Here is a 12,074-nt window from a genome sequence, read left to right as displayed (position 1 = left end):
AACAAGTTTGTGAAGATAACCTTTCCTTGAACCAGAGTTCTGAATTTAAGTTTGTTCCTGAGAATTTATGGCAGGAAGAGGCCGCATTCCACACCGAGTCTGTGAGAGCTTATCTTGTGTTTTATGACTTTAAGAATTCTAGATGCCAAGACGGGCTTTCCGCTTTTTCTTGTTAAAACAAAGAGGCAAATGACCCCAGATGTAGGCAGTAAATTAGGTGAAGCTCTAGGCAGTGTCAGAGATGGCTCCTGGTTGGAGGAGCAAAAGCCAGCCTTATGTGAATAAATTAAATACAAGAGGATAAAGCTTTCTACATAGAAGTAACAAATCAGATTTGCTCTTGCAACTCTCCAAAGATGTCTTTGTACGTCTTTGCTTGCTTTCCTCCTATGTCAGGTAATAGAATGTATGTCTCCGTTGTTCTGCAGTTTCTGGTGTAAGTTTGTGCATTGTCTTATTTTTAGGTTTATGCATTGTCTTATTTTGGATTAAACTCTGTAATTCTGTGACGTCAACACGCAATGCTGGTTTTTATTACCACACGCAGCTCGCCGAGTGGACCTGGGAAAGGAAGAATGAAAAGCCAACCTTTTTCCAAAGTTAACTATTTTAGAATATTTTCTTCCTTAACACCATGCCCTACCATTAAGTATTAAGCACCAACTGAAAGTATTTATTATTATATTATTATTATTATTATTATTACATATTATATATGTAGAAAAAATGCTATTCAAAAAACTTTTTCCAACCAAAAATACAAAATCCATGGGTATAAACCAATTTTTTATTATTTTAAAATTGAAGATACACTTTTTTTGTTTAGAGAAAAAATTTAATAGTTAGTTGTTAAAAAGTGTGATTCATTCATTTTCAATATCTAAACTTATCTGATGAACTGAAGGTTTAGCAAAGATATACGTGTTAAATACAGTACTGTAGTGTTGAATTCTTAGGGCAATCGGTTCTAGGCAGGCTAGATGCTATAAACAATCATAATGCAGAATCATCTAAAGGGCTCATGCCAGCAATCTACAAATGAAAGTAAAATATATAACAAGAAGATTTAGAAAGTTTAATCAGCATTATAAGGCTACGGTACTGTATAGTGAACTCACCCTTCCTGCATTTTTTTGAAAGGCTTGACATGCCAATTACTAACTATGACATCTCAATTGAATGCTAAGTTTAATTTATTCCAACCTCACGGCCACCATCTTCAGTCAGTTTTAAATGATGCATGAAAATCAGAAGGAGAAAAAACACTCCCGATCTATGAAGAAGGCATATCAGCACCTTTGCAGGAGGGGGTAATATTTTTCATCTGTCTCCGCAGACAGCGTGATCTCAGCTGTAGGCTGAGCAAACCCAATATCCAGAGGATGGGATTTTTTGTAACTGAATTTTCAGTGTGTGTTTCAACATCTGACAAAGTTTGAATTTAATAACTATATGAAAAAGAAGAACCGTATTGCACCAGGCCAGTAGATTTCCTACTCATTTTTGCTAGAGCTGGTCGTGAAACGACATGCCTCGCACAGCCTCTCCTTGAGGCTCACCAGTGGGACAGAGTTAACAGCATTCAGGCCATGCAGAGCCATCCATCCTGAAGTACAGAAGTGACACGAGGCTGCTGCCTTTGCCAGATGATGGAGCCTGCCACCAACTCTCTGAGCACTGCTGGCGAGACCCCTTTACCGAGCCCTCTGAGAATTGCAGTCTTCCCGACATTCACTTAGTATAACACAGGGACACCAAAAACAGAGCTTATTTATTGATGAACTCTTCCAAGAAATGCGCCCAGATGGTTTTAGATTTCATTAGTGATGGACATGCAACTGTCAGAGAGGTTTCATCTGCAGGGGTTAAATCAATGGTGTCAGTGCCCTGTCCTCATCAGTGCCCTGGCCTCTGTGTAATTTAGTGTGATCTCTCGTGTAATGAAGGTCTTGTACCATGAGAAGGTTATCAAGTCATGCAGTGTCCTTTGTGTATCGTACATTTGTGTCACGTCCTCTATAATATGTCCTCTGCTTAGAAGTATACTGCTGCAAGCCAAAATGTCATGGCCACCATCTCTGTGTTTTTTTAAAACATTTTTCCCTTTAACATTTCTTTGCCCATCAAAGGTCTAGGATATTTTATAGTGCATAACTAGAAGAGTAATCCTTTTCATTTTTAAAACAATGACACAACACACTCTACTGCCTTTTGTTTGAATTCTCACATATAAGAAAACAAGTATCAAAAATATCAATATTGTCTCGTTTAATATATTTAAAAAGTGGTTCTTAGTATTAAAAACCCATTAAATCACAAATACAATGAAGGCGGCAATGAATTGGTGTCTAAGAAAGGACAGAGAATTGCCAACTGTAAATCTGTGAAAAAAAATTTGTGAAATTTCCTTACAGCTGGCAATTTTTGTAAATATACAAAGCGCCCTGTTACTATCTGGTTAAAACTGTTAAGACTGGTTTACATGACAAGATGACAATGCTGATTCTTGCCTGATCTTTCCCTTTCTAGAACTGCCCAATATTGGCAGCCTCTCAGGACAATAATCAGAGAAATAATCCTGTTATGTGTGATGTCTTCAGAGTGATCAGGTCTGCTCTGTAGAACATTGCAAACCCCTGCTAACAAATAGTGTAAATCAAATAAATTGGATTGTCTTGACATTCTCCACAGGTCTTGATATCGTGATATCCTGCAGTGTGTGGTATTCACTGAGTCCAGTGTGTCTGAATCAGATGCTGGAGTTTGAAATTCTGAACTTTTGCAGCTTGAGGTCAAAAAATCAGAGAAGCATCATGAAACTGACAGCAAGACATTGCAGCTAAGCTGTGACCTCTCTTCCATAACAATGAAAAGAGAGAATGAATGTCTAAAAAGGGGTTAAACTCCACTTGGTTTACATGAAAAGCCAGATTTTATTTTTTTTTGCATACCAAAAAAAGTGAGGTTGCTCAACTACTCTTTAACAAGATTGTGAAGCAGCACAGTTTATCATTCACACCTACATTGATTTTAAATGTTACAGCTTGCTGGCAAAAAAATATTTTATTTTATATTTGATACTTTTAGTTTTAACCACCTAAAAGACAAACACTTTACTGTATGGTCTCTTCCAGCAGAAGTGGAAAATCCCCTATTGATTGGCAAGCTTATGGAGCATTGCCCTGTGACAGCGTGCTGGTATGCAGGGGTCTGCTGCTCAAAACAACTACAGAATATATAAAGGATAAGATCACAATTCTGATACACTTAGTGCATGGATGATGTTTTGAAGTACACTTTTTCACTCAAAGACATCTTAAAACAAATTTTCCCCCCATTCCTTCCATGACTAAATTTTCATTCAGGAATAAACAGAGTTTCCCTTTGGGATTAATAAAGTGTTATTGAATTAAATTTAATTAATTACATCAAAAAAAAAAAAAAAAAAAAAAAAACACTCCCTTAGTTTCTTCTGTTATTGTACAAAGAACTGTTCAACAATGAAGCAGCCGGTTCCATTTTGCTGGCCAAAGCGCATGCAGTGTGAACTTAGCATGACACATCTGAGCAGCAAAAGCAGCGCCTCATGAACTTCTTCTTACATGAGTGACGATGCATCTTTACAAACTTTAATAGACATTTAATAGACTGATCTGAGGCTGGCAGGGAGACAGACACAGCACTTCCGAGCGCCATAATTTCTCCCCTAAAAACGTTTATAAATGCCTAAATTAATTTAATATTCAAAACCTGTAGGCAATATATGTCCGCCATTGAACACAGGAGCAGCACCAGCATCAGACGCATCTGAATTATCTGGTGAATCCAAACATGGCGCTGAGGTGCCCGACAATGGCGTTTTCTAGCTTTATTCATTAAAATAAGCCAAGTCATTGTATAAAACACAGGAAAAAGAAGGGTAGCTCCTCCAAACAGGTATCAGACCCACTTTTCTGACATCATCTTTGCTGCTCTAGCTGCGTCTGAAAACTCAATTTGGACAAGCTTCAAAAAACGAAGCAGCAGGAGCTTCTTTGCTGCCCAAAGCCTTTCCGGTGTCAAGGTAGCACAAGACATTGTTGATAGAGACGACTAAAGGCCTGAACATACAGTACCGCTTTGCACATGACTTTTTAATCTCTGATCCAACTTTTTTCCATGTCACACTGAATGCATACAGAGAAGTCCAAATAGGCAGGGTGGGCACTTCTTTGCAGATTTTTTTCACTTCTGTCTCTGTGCTATACACAAATTAAAACAATTTCCCACATTTAAATCGACAGATTATGAAAAGTTATAAATAAAAGAATACATAAAAAAATTCAAAAACACAGGTGCACTCTATAAGGCAAAGCCCAACTTAAGAAGTCTGTGCAACATCTCCCCACAACAAATAGAGAATGTTTATGTGCCTATATTAACAACATATCTAGATCTACAACTAAAGAAAAGAAAAACACTGCAATTAACGTACAGCGGTTTATATGCTGATTGAGGCAGAGAGGTGATTCTCAGAGAGAGATCTGTTAAGTTTATTGAAGTGTTTCTTTTTTTCATAAAGAGGTGAGAGAGATATACCTTACCTGCCTTTTCTCTCCTTGTTTTTTTGTGAGGGTCAAAGAGGATCACTATTTTACTAAATACTTTTTTGTGAAGGAGATTGATAAACTGCACTGTATGACCCTCATTACTTTTTGTGAGGCTCAAAGAGGATCACTACTTTATCCGTTTTCTGTCCTCGTGAAATCATACAGTATCATGGGTGTATGGTAATGTATGGTAAAGTGACTCTTTCTCTGACTCTTTTTTGCAATTAACAGATTTTATTTTGTATCTTCCCCCAAGGTAGGTGTGTTTTACTTCGTAACCGTGTCTCTATTCCTTTTAGACCCATGAAATTGCCGCTGAATTGCTGCGTAGTCCAACGAAAGTAGAGCTGGGGCTTATCTCAGGTGGACCTACGCAAGCACTCTTTGTGTAAAATCGTGTCGGATGTGATCACCCCGATTGACTTTCAAACGCAACGACCTCGCAACGACCTCGTCCGACGTGATTTTCTGTCAGACTGGACGCAAATTCAGATTTGGTGTGTTCTGGCCTTAATTGTCTGTATGGAATGTTGCTTGGGGTTAAAAAAGGAGCATTATTTATTTATTATTTATATTGTCACAGTCATTTTCAATTTTTTTCTTTTAATGTTTTTAACATTTTCTTTACATTTCATTCAAATTCAGTAATTATACTCAAGATATTTCCAGTGGAGTATCCACCTTACCACAAGAGACTAACTTCCGGTGTATACGCTTCAAAAGAGGCTAAAATTCATCAGGACTTGCTCTCTGTATCAAACATAACCCCCTTATTAAATGTATTCATACTATAAATTAATAATTCGGCTATTATATTATGCACAAAAGACAATGTGAATTCAAATGGGTCCACAAAAGAATGAGCTCAGTCTGCAACATTCAAAGCATGCAGTAACTAGATGTGTTCAATCACTTTTACACACCCAAAAAAGACATAGTTTGTTAACTTTTGTATGATAATTAGAAACTCTTAAAGTTTAAGGTTGAGCAATTATTCACTTTGGATCACAATGCATACCATTTTAAAACCACTGTTGATCCTTTTGTTTATAAGCTTAAGGCCAGCAAAGGGTGGGGTAACTTTAATAAAGGCTTTTGAGTTTTTCTTTTAAGTAGCTAAGTTTTTGATGTAAGCTATGAATTTTCAGCAGTTGTAACATTTCACTTGGTAAGTACTTTAATGAATGTCGAACATGAATAATAAATGTAAAGAATTAAGAGTTTGTGATGCTTGGGTAAGTCAGCATATTAAAATAGCTTTTGTATAAAGCAACAAAAAACAGTGCTGGTATATCAGAAATACACACATTGAGTACATACTTTCATAAGTTAGAACATCATTTTTGTGGTGTTTGTTCTCCTTTAGCAGGGAGGATCTGTTGATGTAAATGTGATGACCTTCAACATCAAATAAAAGCAAGTTAAAAAGCTGCAATGCTACAATAAAAACTTAAAAGCATAACATAATTTGGTTCCCTGTGAATCAGAATGAAAGGATGTGTCACTATTTAAACAAAGCTTTTGTCTTCACAGTAAAGCAGTAAATATGTCAAAACATTAGCTTTTTGTTCATCAGTGGAAATCTTTCATTAACAGGCTATTTGCTACAAAAAAATATTGTTTTCGTATTTACTATTGTTCTATTTGATGACAAGACCAACACCATATTTAAAGATTACAAATAATAAAAAACACTATAACAGAAAGTAACCAATGTTTGATAAGACTGTGAGCCAATTTTTGAATGATTTGCTGTTATTATTTAGTCAAAAACAGACCAACAGACCTTTTATCAGATTAAATAGCATATTATAAATGTATAAACAGCAATAACATATAAATGTAAACTGAACAAAATAAATAATAATGATAATGATTAAAAAATAACTATTTCTAAAATTCCAAAAGTGTCAAAGAAATTAAAGAAAGGTGGCCAGTAATTATTTACCATTTGAAATAATAAGTATCAATCTGCCGGTTTTTAGATCCCCATCTTTCCCTCTTGCTTATAATGAGGTTGATTGTGAAGTGCAGCACTGACTGTGACTCACCCCCTCTGCTTTCTCATCAAAGCTTTGTTTTTCTTCTTCTTAAAAGAGGCCACAGTATCATGCAGAGGACCAGTGTGTTGATTATGAAATGTTAATTATTTTAGGTTCCACTTGGTGCATAATATATACAAGTGATGCTAAGCCCAATTGACTTTAATTAATCAAGAACCGTGGTATAGCTGTCAGGCTCTGTCTTTAAAAGAATCCACTAAGAATCCTGGAACATTTGTTTTCATGTTACATAACACACAAAAATGTGTGAAAACCAACCGGAAAAGTGATTGTTCTGTCTATGTTGATCTTGTTTCTAGGCTCAGACTTCGATAGCAGCTATGAAAAAAGACAGCTTAGAGAGACTGGGATGTTGTGTTTGAGTTGGTCTTGGGTTGGATCTGGTATGAATAAGTGATTGTTGAAGGGAATGGGGGACACTGCAGCTCTCAGTATTGCGCTCCATAGAGGCAGGATCAAAGAACTCTGTCAAGCAAGAAAGCTGTTCAACCCAAGACTTTAGTCACCCAACCATATACACTAATCTCTAGCTGCAGACTAGAGAGGGAAAGAAAAGGCACTGACCAAACTGATTTTAATGAGCATCTGTCGTTCAAGAGGAGCAAACAACACATCTAAATGTAATAGAAAAAAATGCAGAAGGGTCAATTAATATACATAGCTTAAAATCTGAAAGTAGTGGAGTTGTGCATAGAGCCCATTTGCTCAAAGTGATGTGAATGCCAAACAAAAGGTAAGAAATAGTCACAGGCATGGTGCAGATCCAAGCTAAACGAAAGCAAGGAGTAGGCACTTTGCAACAGAGAAGTAAAGGCCATAAAAACAATGAAACCTTGGAGACAACCATGAATATGCTTGTGGCCAGTACAGAGAAAAACAAAATGAAATGAAATCAATCCATCCATCCATCCATCCATCCATCCATCCATCCATCCATCCATCCATCCATCCATCCATCCATCCATCCATCCATCCATCCATCCATCCATCCACAACTTAATCTTTCTTTTTTCTCTGTCTTATCTTTGAGTAGTTAACCCTGTCTCTTTCTTATAATATCTACGGGTAGACAGCCGTCGACATTTTTGTTTCTTTTAACATAGAACGTTCTCCTGAATTGGTAATTCTGTGTTTTATTAGGGATTGAGTGTGTGTCTGTGTCTGTGTACGCTGTTTCTTCTACAGCCCCAGTTGGTTGTGGCAGATGGAGGTTCACACTCAGCCTGTGTCGGCTGGAGGTTTTTTCCAGTTAGCAAGGAGTTATCTTTTCTGCTGTCGCTATGAATCTGTATGATGTTTTTTTACAAGGCTTTGAGAAAATGTTGTTAATTTGTGCATTATAAGTAAACTGAAGTGAAATGAATTCAATCCATAGTGAAATTAATCTTGTACTAACACAGTCTGAAAAGCTAATCAGACAGAAAAACATGATCATACTTTAAAGCTCACTAAGGGAAACGGCTTTGCAATATACACACAAATATGTATACAGAGAGATGGACGGATTGATGGATAGACAGATGGATGTGTTTGTAGGGACTGTCTGAATAACACAATATTAAAGCTCAAATGGCTCTGTGTGCAAAACACCTTAAACAGTGCTTGATCCCCTAATCTGACCTAGTTGGTTATTAAGTTTTTGTTTATAATTCAAGATGCATTTATAAAAAGATGGAAGGGCTTTCCTTGTGGACAACAGAATGAAGAGACCCAGTTTGCCACTCTGATGGCAAGTTTCAGCTGTGTGAATGGTCTGAGTCATCTTCTTAGACCTAAAAGCAATATCCTTTGCTTTCAGCACAGCATGCCGCTGCCTTTTATCCACGGCTTACTGTGAGATGATAGACATACTCCGAGCAGTTCGGGATTTCTGCTGCCACAGACACAAAGCAGTCATCCCATTTCAGGCATTGGTTAGGGTGGCTACCTTGACCATATCCAAATCTGTGCACTTTTAGCACCCCTGTAAGTTTGACATAGCTGCTTCAATCTTAGCCTGCAGCTGGTTACACTACCTTTTTTTTTCTATGTTTAGCATACTAACATACAGGAATGTTCACAGAAAAGTTGTCTAAGAAGGCAATACAGTTAAAAGAGATTGCCATAGCATATTTAAGTGTGCTTTATCAAGTATGCTATTATTCTTTAGTAAAAAAAAAAGAAAAACACATGATTAGAATTAAGGGTGTTCTGATTAAAAACAAGCAATAGACATCTTTGAGCAACATGCTTTGAAAAGCCTTGATGAAATCATTAAGAGCTTTCAGCTTCCTTTATATTTTCACATTTGGAATTCATCAGCTTCTTGCAATGCATTCGAAATGTAAAATCCATGTTTGATGATAGTCAGATAATAATTATGAAAGCTAAATTACTGTAAAAGAGCAGCTCCACCAAGTCGGCTGTGATCTTTTCCCCTGCACTATTTTTGGTATTTATATGATAGAAGTCTTGAATGTCCTTGGTTGAGCATTGGGTATCCTGAAAGATGGGGTGAAAGAGTCCTCAACCAGATGATTGGATGTTCAGAATATTCAAGCCTTATTTCTAGTGTGCAACCGTCATTTATGGTTTCAGTATTGCTCAATAATGCATCAGAACCCACGGGCCTTCAGGGGAAGCAGTCGGTAATCAAAAAGTAAGTTAAGGTTTTCATAATAGGGGCCTATAAATAACTTTAGACAGAAACGGGGGCATGTAAAATTTATAAGGGATGATTCAAACCCCATGAGGGGGATAAGCTTAATGTCATAGAAAAGTGTGTGTTGTTAAGAGGAGTAGTGATTTGATCATATAAGAAAGATGATTTTGCATGATGCTCTATTTGTGAATATTTAATATGTTTGCAAACAAATCAGCATTGTTCGAAACTTTCAATTTCCAAACTGATTGCATTATTGTGGAAATTGAAGTCTTTAAACATTCAAAAAACTGTCAAAAAGTGTAAACCTCCAGTCTCTACAATCTCTAGTACAACATTAAGCCTCAAATAATACACAGAAAATAAATAAAAACTATACAGTGTTTAGATAAAGCTGTACTGGGGCTAAAAGCAGGACATTACCAAGTACAGAAAAACAAATATACTGGTAGATGCAAGGTTACGACTTTGGAAATAAATGCAGATACATCTTTTTTTCTTAAATTAATGCTTATGTTTTGTGAAATGTCTGCCTTATTATTTTGTGGTACAAATCAGTTACAAACTCCTGAGTGGAGTTTCACAGTTGAAGTTGCACAAGATGTTATTTAACATTACTAGAGCTGAAACAATTCATAGGATTAATCGTGATTAATCTGTTATTGAAATAATAGTCAACTAATTTAGTAATTGGTTAATCGTTAAATGGAGTATATAGACTCTAAAATATACACTATTTTATGTGGATTTTTACAACATAAAATTGTAAAAAAAAAAAAAAGTATACTAACATTTTGCATTTAAGATGAAAAACCTTTTTGTCTGACAGTATGCTCTAACCAGAACTCCTCAAGGTGAATAGTTTTAGTTTCACCTGGTTTCAATTAATTAAAAAATTTCCTTAATAAACAAAAATAATCAACAGATTAATCGATTTGCAAAATGATTGTTTCACATCATTTTGCCAATCGATTTCCATTACAAAAAGAGAAACAGAGAAACTTGTTGATTAGAATAATAACATTTTTAAATTACAGATAAGTCCTAAACTGGGACGCCCCCTGGACGCCTCCCTCGGGAGGTGTTCCAGGCACGTCCCACCGGGAGGAGGCCCAGGGGGCGACCCAGGACACGCTGGAGAGACTATGTCTCTCGGCTGGCCTGGGAGCGCCTAGGGCTTCCCCCAACAGAGCTGGAGGAGGTGTCTGCGGAGTCTCTGCTTAGTCTGCTGCCCCCGCGACCCGGTTCCGGATAAAGCGGGAGACGACGAGTACGATAAGTCCTAAACTGAAATTCATACAGTTTGAAGCAATATAATCCGAAAAGTATATTTCTTCATTTAAAAGGTTGTAGCAGTCCTTGCAAGAATGGTGGCGTGCAGTATTCTAAGTTTAGACATAACCTTTTGAAGATCTTATTCAAATTTTATTGAATAAAAAACATTACATTATATATTCTCGTCTTTAATTCTGATCCTCGTTTAAAATCTTTATGAAACGGGCTTGGAGGAAAAAAAAGAGGTAAACAATAGATATACTTGAGGAACTGAGGAAAAGTGATTATAATAAATCTATAATGGATTTTTTTAATTTCGTTGTTCTTGTTTTAAATTTCGTTGTTCTTGTGACAATGACAATAAAGATAAATTGATGAATTGATAAGGCCTGTTTGAGCAATATTAAGGGCCCTACCTCATAGGAAAAAACATTGACAAAATACATACATACAAATAAATCGGTTATGAAAGTTTACTTTGTGTCAAAAATCTGAAGGCTCAATCACATTATAGAATTTTTGGGCTTTGTCCTTTCTACAGAACTAATATGATTTGCTCTTGACGGATTTGATCCCAAATATAGAATTTGCCTAATTTTGTCAGCATGTCCTTGTTATCTAGAAGGAAGCCTCAGCTACATGCAGGTGATCATTGTGTTGTGGTTGCTTAGTTATGGACCATTTTAGGGTCGTTTTACTCACCAGAATATTAACACATTACTCTCATAATATCTAATAAAGATAGAGCTTGCTCAACATTTATCCTTGTCATTTTTATATCAACTAAAGATTCCTCTGCTTTCCTTTGGCTTTGTGTCTGTGGTCTCTGTGCGCTTAGTCACTGCATAGCAATGCTCAGTGATTACCAGGAGCCTCACACTAAGCCTCATCTATCTGCCTGGCTGCCTGTTAATCTGCCTGACCGCCCTGCTTATTCTCCCACAATCTCCAGGATTTAAGTACACACCGGTTCAGGCAACACTGGCTAGTATTCCGCTCATACACTGTGACTGGTCAGAGCCACTCAATCAAATCCACTTATCAGCAGCTGACCTTCGATTTTTTTTTTCATCCAGCATCCACCTCTACTCACTGACTCCAGACTTGACTTTTATTGCATTTGGTGACAGTTTCCTGGTTTTCAAAATCAAATCTCTAAAAAAAAAAAAAAAAAAAAAAAAAAACACAGAACCCTAAACAAATATCAGAGAAAAGTGTATTCGCAATCCCTGTTGCAGTGTGGATACATCCCTATTGGTTATTTTAAGACTGGACACATATTGTACTTTCTATTAGCCTTTTTTTAGAAGAGTGGTGCATAATAAAATAAATGTTTGTTGAAAATCTCAAAACTCCCTGCAGCAAAGTGGTACAAAAAGATCAATACATGAATAACAAATAGCATAAATAATAAATCAGATTTGAGAGTACCTAATAGTTGAACAGCAATTTGCTGGCATACAGTAACAAAGTATATGAAGGGACAGCAATTATTATTTTTATACA

At 36.5% G+C, this 12,074-nt stretch overlaps 1 protein-coding gene across 3 annotated transcripts in view; it reads right to left on the bottom strand.

The window, feature by feature from the left end:
- The window catches only part of gpc6a (glypican 6a), a 201,082-nt gene that overhangs the window by 141,095 nt on the left and 47,913 nt on the right, over window positions 1-12,074 (bottom strand). The window lies entirely within an intron of this gene.

Source organism: Cyprinodon tularosa, unplaced genomic scaffold (assembly GCF_016077235.1).
Source record: "Cyprinodon tularosa strain WSP-4 unplaced genomic scaffold, ASM1607723v1 ctg197, whole genome shotgun sequence".
In the NCBI taxonomy this organism is placed as follows: Eukaryota; Metazoa; Chordata; class Actinopteri; order Cyprinodontiformes; family Cyprinodontidae; genus Cyprinodon; species Cyprinodon tularosa.
This window is presented reverse-complemented; position numbering and strand designations above follow the sequence as displayed.